Source organism: Enhydra lutris, unplaced genomic scaffold (genome assembly GCF_002288905.1).
Source record: "Enhydra lutris kenyoni isolate GAN:26980312 unplaced genomic scaffold, ASM228890v2 scaffoldscaffold147, whole genome shotgun sequence".
NCBI lineage: Eukaryota > Metazoa > Chordata > Mammalia > Carnivora > Mustelidae > Enhydra > Enhydra lutris.
This window is the reverse complement of record NW_019154231.1, coordinates 6,379-14,746: the sequence shown is the minus strand read 5'-3', so window position 1 is coordinate 14,746 and position 8,368 is coordinate 6,379.

The following is an 8,368-nucleotide window of genomic DNA, read 5'->3' as shown; positions in this document are numbered from 1 at the left end:
ACCACGCTGGCAATCAGTCCGTGTGCAGTGAGCAGTGGCCACATCCCGTCATGGTGCCAGGCATGGGGACTCATTGGGGAGGGGACAGTCTCGTTCCTTCCCTGGATGCATGGGGCTGTGACCGCAGGCCATGCAAACCCTTGACAAAGGGAAATCAGCCCAGAGTTTTGGTAGACCAAAGAGAAGGAGAGAAACCGAGGACAGAGAGCCCCAGGTGGGGACCCTCTGGGATGGAGAGTCCAACACGAGACGGGGCAAAAGCAAGTGTGCTGAGTGGTTCATCCTTGCCCAAGAGGCTGAACTCTCCAGGCACTGCGTCCTCAGGGAGTGGGGGACCCGCTCCCACACGGGCTCTTACTGCCCCACACGTGTTCCTGGATTTTACCTTCAGGAGCAGGAAAATCGCCAGCAAGGTAACGTGTGAACAGATGGCTGTTGTGAGGAGATCACCACCAGGGAGGCCGTGTTCTGCGGAGGAGGGTGTGGTACCCAGCAGCGATGACACCCTCATCTTCGTCGGCTGGCCGCCTGATGAGCTGACCGGCATTCGAAGCCGCTCACAGAATCCCAGGAATACAAATATATTCACAGATGGTAGGAAGAGTCGGCAATGGTTCTTTTTTTGTTTTCATTACCTAGGAGGTCTGGAAGGAGTCTGCTCTGTTGGGATTGTCTCTGCTGTCATATCCCAGGAAGACAAGCACGTGGTTATGAGTGTGTGTGTGTGTGTGTGTGTGTGTTTGTGTAGAGGGTAGGTGGTGAACTGGGATGAGCTTGCTTGTGGGGAGGAGAGGGCCCTGCTGGGGCTGGAGAGGGTAGCTCAGCCTGGTTGTCAGCCCGTGGAGGGTCAGGTGTAGAGAATGGGTGTCACTGGAGTAAGGTAGAGACAGGTGGGCAGGTTTTGTGCAGGGGAGGGGCAGTGATGAGGAGGTATGGAGCCATGAGAGTAAGACAGTTGCTCAGGGAGTCAGGGCCTGGAGGATAAGCAAGAGGGGAAGGCTGATGGGGTGGCTCCAACAGGACTTCTCCAGTCTCCACTGATCCTGACTGCGGTGTGGATGGGTTCATGGAGGGAGGGCTCAGGGAAAGACCTTGTGGAGACATCATCCTGTGTTTATTTGACTGGAGGAGCCATTGGGGCCACCTCGGATGGGTGACCCCAGAGAAGTTTGGGAAACATATTTCTAGACTAAACTGACTCACAGAGGGAACCACCACTTGGCTCTGTACTTGGGTTTGTGTTTGTTTCCTTCACACACTATCTCTCTATCACATTCTCTGTTTCTGGGACAGCACTACCTTCTCTCCAGCAAAACCTGAGTCATTCCTGTCCCTGCACGGCCTCTTGTCCCCCAGGCATTAGCTCATCTAGAATCTGTCTCCATGCCTTGTGCAAACCAGTAGCTGGACACAGTTAATGCTTGTTAATCCATCGTCAGCTGGTGGATATTTGATTGCCACCACCTTTTGTCCCTTGTGAGTCCTTCTATGAACTCACTGGAATAGTGTCTCCTCAGTTACATGGATGCAATTCTCCTTCATGTCTGCTTTTCATTGTGGTAATAAGAGAGCTTAACACGAGATCTACCCTCTTTACAGATTTGTCAGGACCCTCTTGTTCGCTCTAGGCATGGGGTGTATGGGGATCTCCAGAACTGTCTATCTTGCAGAACTACAACTTAGGCCCAGAAGTGGAATTTCTTGGTGACACACATGCTTCTGGGTTCAAGTTTTTAAGGATGTGGAATCTCTCAATTTCATGGGCCTGTGTGCTCGTGGCCCTCCCACGACGGATAGTACACCGTAAGTATTCACATCTCATCTGGAGTCCTGGACCCTCAGACCAAACTGGGCCGAGAGAAATAGAAGTAATCATCCCACATAAAATGCAAGGAAACCTGGGTGCACTTTAGGGCTATCGGAGTGGCATTAATGGGTTCTATGTTGATTTGTACTGTTTCGTGACATCAGTTCTGCACGTTCCTTGCCATTGGGCACCTCACATTGGGACCCAAAGTTGCCTATGAAAGGAGGTATAGATTTGGGCAGAATGCTCGTGAGAATTTGCCAGCATCAGGCGGTCCTTTGGACCACCCTGTCCCCCGTGGCCTAGAGCGCTTTCTTGCTTGGGGCATGTCGCGTCCACACGGAAAACGCGCTGAGACGATGCAGCCCACCCAGGGCCCTGGCACAGGTGAGCTTTCCCGGAGCAGAGTTGAGGGAGGGGTTGTGGCCGGGCATCAGCCTCCGACTTTTTGGGCCACTGTATCGCCGAAGGTTGGGGATGGCCTCAGTGGGGGCATGAAAGTTTCTCTCGCTCTGAGGCTTGTCCGCAGCTCCAAAAGGCACCGTTTCCACTTGGGTGGCAGGTGGACTTGTGGCGCGGGACTCAGGGTTCCCCAGTTGGAGGGCTTGAGGGACAGGACCCTGGAAGGAAGACTGAAAAACCAGGCGAGGGTTAGGGCCCGGACCTAGGGGCATGGCAGGCCCCATCTGCCAGCGCCAGGGAGGTTACCCCTGGAGGCTGAGTAGCAGGAGGCATTGGCCTCGGCTGTGCCTGACTCACGGAGGGCTTTCTGGCAGGGCTCAAGTCACGACAACTCGAGATCCCGGGCCAGACCCAGGGGGCGGCCCTGCAGACATGCCGTGCTGGAATTGAGTTCGCCGGGGGTTTTCCGGTCAATTCTCACGAGCTACACCAGAGATACTGGCCAACGCCATGAGTCATGAGCCAGCATTTTGCACACGGGTTTCTCGGAGGCAGCACAGACAGGCCATCCGGTGGTCGTGAAGGATGCTCAGAGGGTGTGGGCGCATCTCCTGGATTTATCCCTTTCAGGATGCATCTTCTGATGCCAATTTATGGTTCATTCAAACAGCCTGCATTATTGAACTGAAAAGATGGAGACCCTTCCATGTGCCTCCTGGTCTATGGTGATTGCAAGGGAGGGAAATGAGAAAATGTGTTCATTGGAACTGGAGCCAGAGCATGGCAGGGTACAGAGATGTGGACTGACGTCTGCCATGCGGGTGTCAGCTGGTTGGGGGAAGATGAGAGCCGGTGAAGACAACTCACCAGTGGTTGGGAAGGGGAGTCCATAATTCAATGTCAGAAGAGGGCATACATTGTCCCTGCACTGGGAGCCATGATTCCTCTCCATCCTCACAGTGACCTGCAGACAGTTCACAAGGCACATACCCCACATGCTCTTCCAGAACCTTCCGGGCACACATGTACTTCCCAGTCTCTGCTATTCTGATCGTTGCATTGTACTCTCTTGTGTTTGCCTCCTGGCCGCATCTTGCACACTTCTCTCACTGTACCAAGCCTGAAAGAGGAGAATCCCGAGGACCACTAGGATCATAGCTGCCATGCCATGCAGAAGAGAGTCTCTACTGTGTAATCTGGGGGGATGGGAGGCTATGAATTAAGGTAGAGAGGTCACCAAGGTCACAGCAGATGAAAATCACCCAGGTTCCTAGATGTCCACCCAGGGCACCTGCCTCCCCTTGACAGCACTTAACCATCCATGCCATCCCCATACCATCCGTTACTCCCCAGTGTTGGTGTCTGCCTTGTTTTGTGACGGGCTGATAGTATCAGCCACTTCTGAGAACCATAAAAGTATGGGGGGAAATGAGGTGCTGATGGGACTCAAACTTGTCCCCTGGGCTCTGTGTTCTCGTACCTGCCCCATGTCTCGTGATATAACTAATATGGAGCCCCTAATGGACACTTTCTCTGCTATCGAAGGATTGTCTCTGTTCTCATTGGATTCTTTCTGTCTCCATGTGTTTTATGAATTGAGCCTTTGCTTCTGAGTCCCATTGGAGCAGAGTCTTCCTGTGTCCCCTAGCTCAGAAATTCAGTATGTAAAATCGTCTCTCAATGTAGAAATACTTAAGCTATTCAATTTTTGTGTGCATTCTGAGCACGTAAGCTACCTCTCGTAGATAGGAGAACTTGCTTTTTTCAGCAATTCAGGACCCAGTGTTCATGGATGAGAGATTGGCCATAAATGTATTGAAGATGCATATTCATATTTATGTATATATGAATTAATATATATGAATATAGATATGAATATATTGAGAGACAGTGAGAGAATTCAATACATAGCATGTAAGTGTGTTAGATATTTGAACTATCCTAGGTAGGGTATCACCATCACCGTCACCACCATCACCATAATCACCATCACCGTCGTCATCATCACCATCACCATCACCATCGTTACCACCACCATCATCACCATCTCCACCACCACCACCATTACCACCACCATCCTTATCATCGCCATCACCATCACCATTATCATCACCACCACCATTACCATCCCCATCACCACCATCACTACCACCATCCACATCACCACCACCATCCTCATCACCATCCCCATCCTTATCATCACCACCACCACCACCATCCTTATCACCATGACCATCCCGATCATCACTACCATCATCATCATATCACTGTCCTCCTCCTCCTCATCTTTCTCTATCTCTGTCTTTTAGTCACAAAGAACTCCAGGAACTGCCAAAAGATTTCAAGGAAGAACACCAGTCATTTGATTTTTATCTTCAAAGACATCCCCTCTCACCTCAAACCCTTAAGGAACAGAGAAAATCAGTGTTGTTATAAAACTGGTGAACACAAAACTAGATAATCCTGTAAACCTATTTTAAGCTGTTTTCACATAAAAAAACAAAAATAAAAAGTGTAGATGAGTTCTAATTATTAATCTCTCCATGAAAATTTCAAATAAGCTTATACAATTCAGAAAGTATGAATGAAGAATAGACATCATTTGGTCGGTTAATATCCAAATGTTTAATACCAAGAAGTCTTTTAAATGTATCTCATTAGGGCGCCTGGGTGGCTCAGTGGGTTAAAGCCTCTGCCATCGGCTCAGGTCATGATCCCAGGGTCCTGGGATCGAGCCCCACATCGGGCTCTCTGCTCTGCAGGGAGCCTGCTTCCCCCTCTCTCTCTCTCTGCCTGCCTCTCTGCCTACTTGTGATCTCTGTCTGTCAAATAAATAAATAAAATCTTTAAAAAAAAGTATCTCATTAGGGCTAAAAAAATTTGAAGAATAAATCAGGAAATGTATAAGCCCTTGGAAAGTTCTATTCCTAATTTGTATTAAGAAAAGCATGATTCTTTTTCCTAATAAAACCTGAATAGAACAGAAAAACGACCTGAAATAGACAGGTCAGTATTGCTATATACATAAAAATACAGATTTTTAGCATGTGTTTGATGTACAATAATTAAATAATTTGGGCTATCAATTAAAATGTTTTCTTAAAGCAACACTTAGATTCATGTTAACATCTTACTTTGTCGTCATTATCATAAGGCATTTGCTGCAAATAACACCAGTACACAATCTGGAAATAAAGAGGTAAGTTTCGTTGTTTTTGAGATTGATATAATGATCATCAGTAAATCAAAGGAGATCAATTGTAAAGCACCAAAAGGTGGTGTATCTGTACTGTTACTAGAATATAAAATTAATATAACCAAACCAATATTACTGTTATATATACTTAGCTATTATTTAGAAAGTATAAGGAAATAGGGGAGGAGCAAGATGGTGGAGGAGTAGGAGATCTAAATATTGGGTCCCAGGAGTCCAGCTAGATAGCTATCGAACCTTCTGAACACCTACAAATTTAACAGGCGATCAAAGAGAAGAAGAGCATCAATTCTAGGAACAGAAAAGTGACCACTTTCGGGAAGGTAGGATGTGCCAGGAAGTGAATCTGAGGCAACAGGAAGATAGACTGAGGTGGGTGGGTGGGTGGGGGGCAGGGCCGGCTCCCGACAAGCAGTGGAGCAGCAGAGCACAAAATCTGAACTTGTAGAAGTCGGCTACACTGAGGGACGTTGCTCCAGAGGCTAAATGGGGTGTGGGGGTGGGTGGAGCCCTTGCAGGGACAGTGTGGGTCAGGACCCACGGGGTCACAGAAAGACCTGTGGTGTCTGAGTGTGGCAGAGCCCCCAGGTATGGGAGCGGGGAAGCTGGTGGCAGAGATGGAGCTGAGGAGGGGCTCTCAGCTTGGGGTTACCTTAAACCGTTATCTTCAAGCAGGGACCCCACAAGTGGCGGATCCAGGGAGACCCCTCCTTCCTCTGGGAGGAGCGGCATGGGGGCATATAGCAGGAAATGGCTGGTTTGGAGACTCCAAGGATGCTGCAAGCCAGAGACAGAAATGCTCAGTCACAGGCCGGGTGAGCTTTGGGAAGCAGTTTCTTCTTACAGACCAAAATACACCCAAAATCAAGTGTGTGGCTCTGTTCTATTCACTAGTCTACACAGACATACACACATATATTCTTTCCTCCTCCTTTCCTCTCCCCCTGGGTTTTGAGTCTCTTATGATTTGGTTAGTGTATATTTTCTGGGCTGATTGCTACCCTTTTAGTATTTTGTTCTCTCATTCATCTATTCTTATCTGGATAAAATGACAAGCTGGAAACACTCATCTCAAAAAAAAAAAAAAAAGAAAAAGAAAGAAAGAACAGGGTGCCTGGGTGGCTCAGTGGGTTAAGCCTCTGCCTTTGGCTCAGGTCATGATCTCAGCATCCTGGGATCAAGCCCCATGTCAGGCTCTCTGCTCAGCAGGGAGACTGCCTCCCCTCTCTCTCTGCCTGCCTCTCTGTCTACTTGTGATCTCTGTCTCTATCAAACAAATAAATAAAATCTTAAAAAAAAGAACAAGAGGCAGTACCAATGGCTAGGGACCTGATCAATATGGACATTAGTAAGATATTAGAAGTAGAGTTCAGAATGATGATTATCGAGGTGCTAGCTGCTTGAAAAAATCATGGAAGATACTAGAGAATTCCTTTCTGGAGAAATAAAATCTCTTTCTGGATAAATAAAAGAACTAAAATCTAACCAAGTTGCAATAAAAAAAGCTATTAATGAGGTGCAATAAAAAATGGAGGCTCTTACTGGTAGGGTAAATGAGGCAGAAGACAGAATTAGAGATATGGAAGACCAAATGACAGAGAGTAAAGAAGCTGAGAAAAAGAGAGATAACTACTGGACCATGAGGGGAGAATGTGAAAAATAAGTGATACCATAAGATGAAACAATATTAAAATAATTGGGATCAAAGAAGAAGAAGACAGAGACAGAAGGGCAGAAGGTATATTGGAGCAAATTATAGCAGAGAATTTCCCTAATTTGGCAAAGGGAACAAGCATCAAAATCCAAAAGGCACAGAGAACCCCCTCAAAATCAATAAAAATAGGTCCACAACCCATCATCTAATAGTAAAACTTACAAGTCTCAGTGACAAAGAGAAAATCCTGAAAGCAGCTCTGGACAAGAGGTCTGTAACATACAATGATAGAAATATTAGATTGGCAGCACACCTACCCACAGAGACCTGACAGGTCAGAGAGGACTGGTATGATATAATTAGAGCAGTATACGAGGAAAAAATGCAGCCAAGAATCAGGCTAGGTTGTCATTGAAAATAGGAGAAGAGATAAAAAGCTTCCAGGACAAACAAAAACTAAAAGAATTTGCAAACACCAAACCAGCCCTACAGGAAATATTGAAAGGGGTCCTCTAAGCAAAGAGAGAGCCCAAAAGTAACAGACCAGAAAGGAACAGAGACAATATACAGTAACAGTCACCTTACAGGCAAAACAATGGCAAAATTCATATCTTTCAATAGTTACCTTGAATGTAAATGGGCTAAATGCCCCAATCAAAAGACACAGGGTACCAGAATGGATTAAAAAAAAAAAAAAGGCCCTCGATATGCTGTCTGTAAGAAACTCAGTTTAGACTCAAAGACACCTCCAGATTTAAAGTGAGGGTGTGGTAAACAATTTACCATGCTAATGGACATCAAAAGAAAGCTGGGGTGGCAATCCTTACAGCAGATAAATTAGATTTTTAAGCAGAAGACTACAATAAGAGATGAGGAAGGACACTGTATCATACTTAAAGGGCCTGTCCAACAAGAAGAGCTATTAATTTTAAATATCTATGCCCCTAATATAGGAGCAGCCAATTCTATAAACCAATTTTAACAAAATCAAAGAAACACAACAACAATAATACAATAATAGTAAGGGACTTTAACACTCCCCTCACTGAAATGGACAGATCATCTAATCAAAAGATCAACAAGGAAATAAAGACTTCAAATGACACACTGGACCAGATGGACATAGCAGATATATTCAGAACATTCAAACTCAAAGCAACAGAATACACATTCTTCTGTAGTGCACATGGAACATTTTCCAGAATAGATCACATCCTGGGTCACAAATTGGGTCTCAACCAGTACCAAAAGATTGGGATCATTCCCTGCATATTTTCAGACCACAATGCTC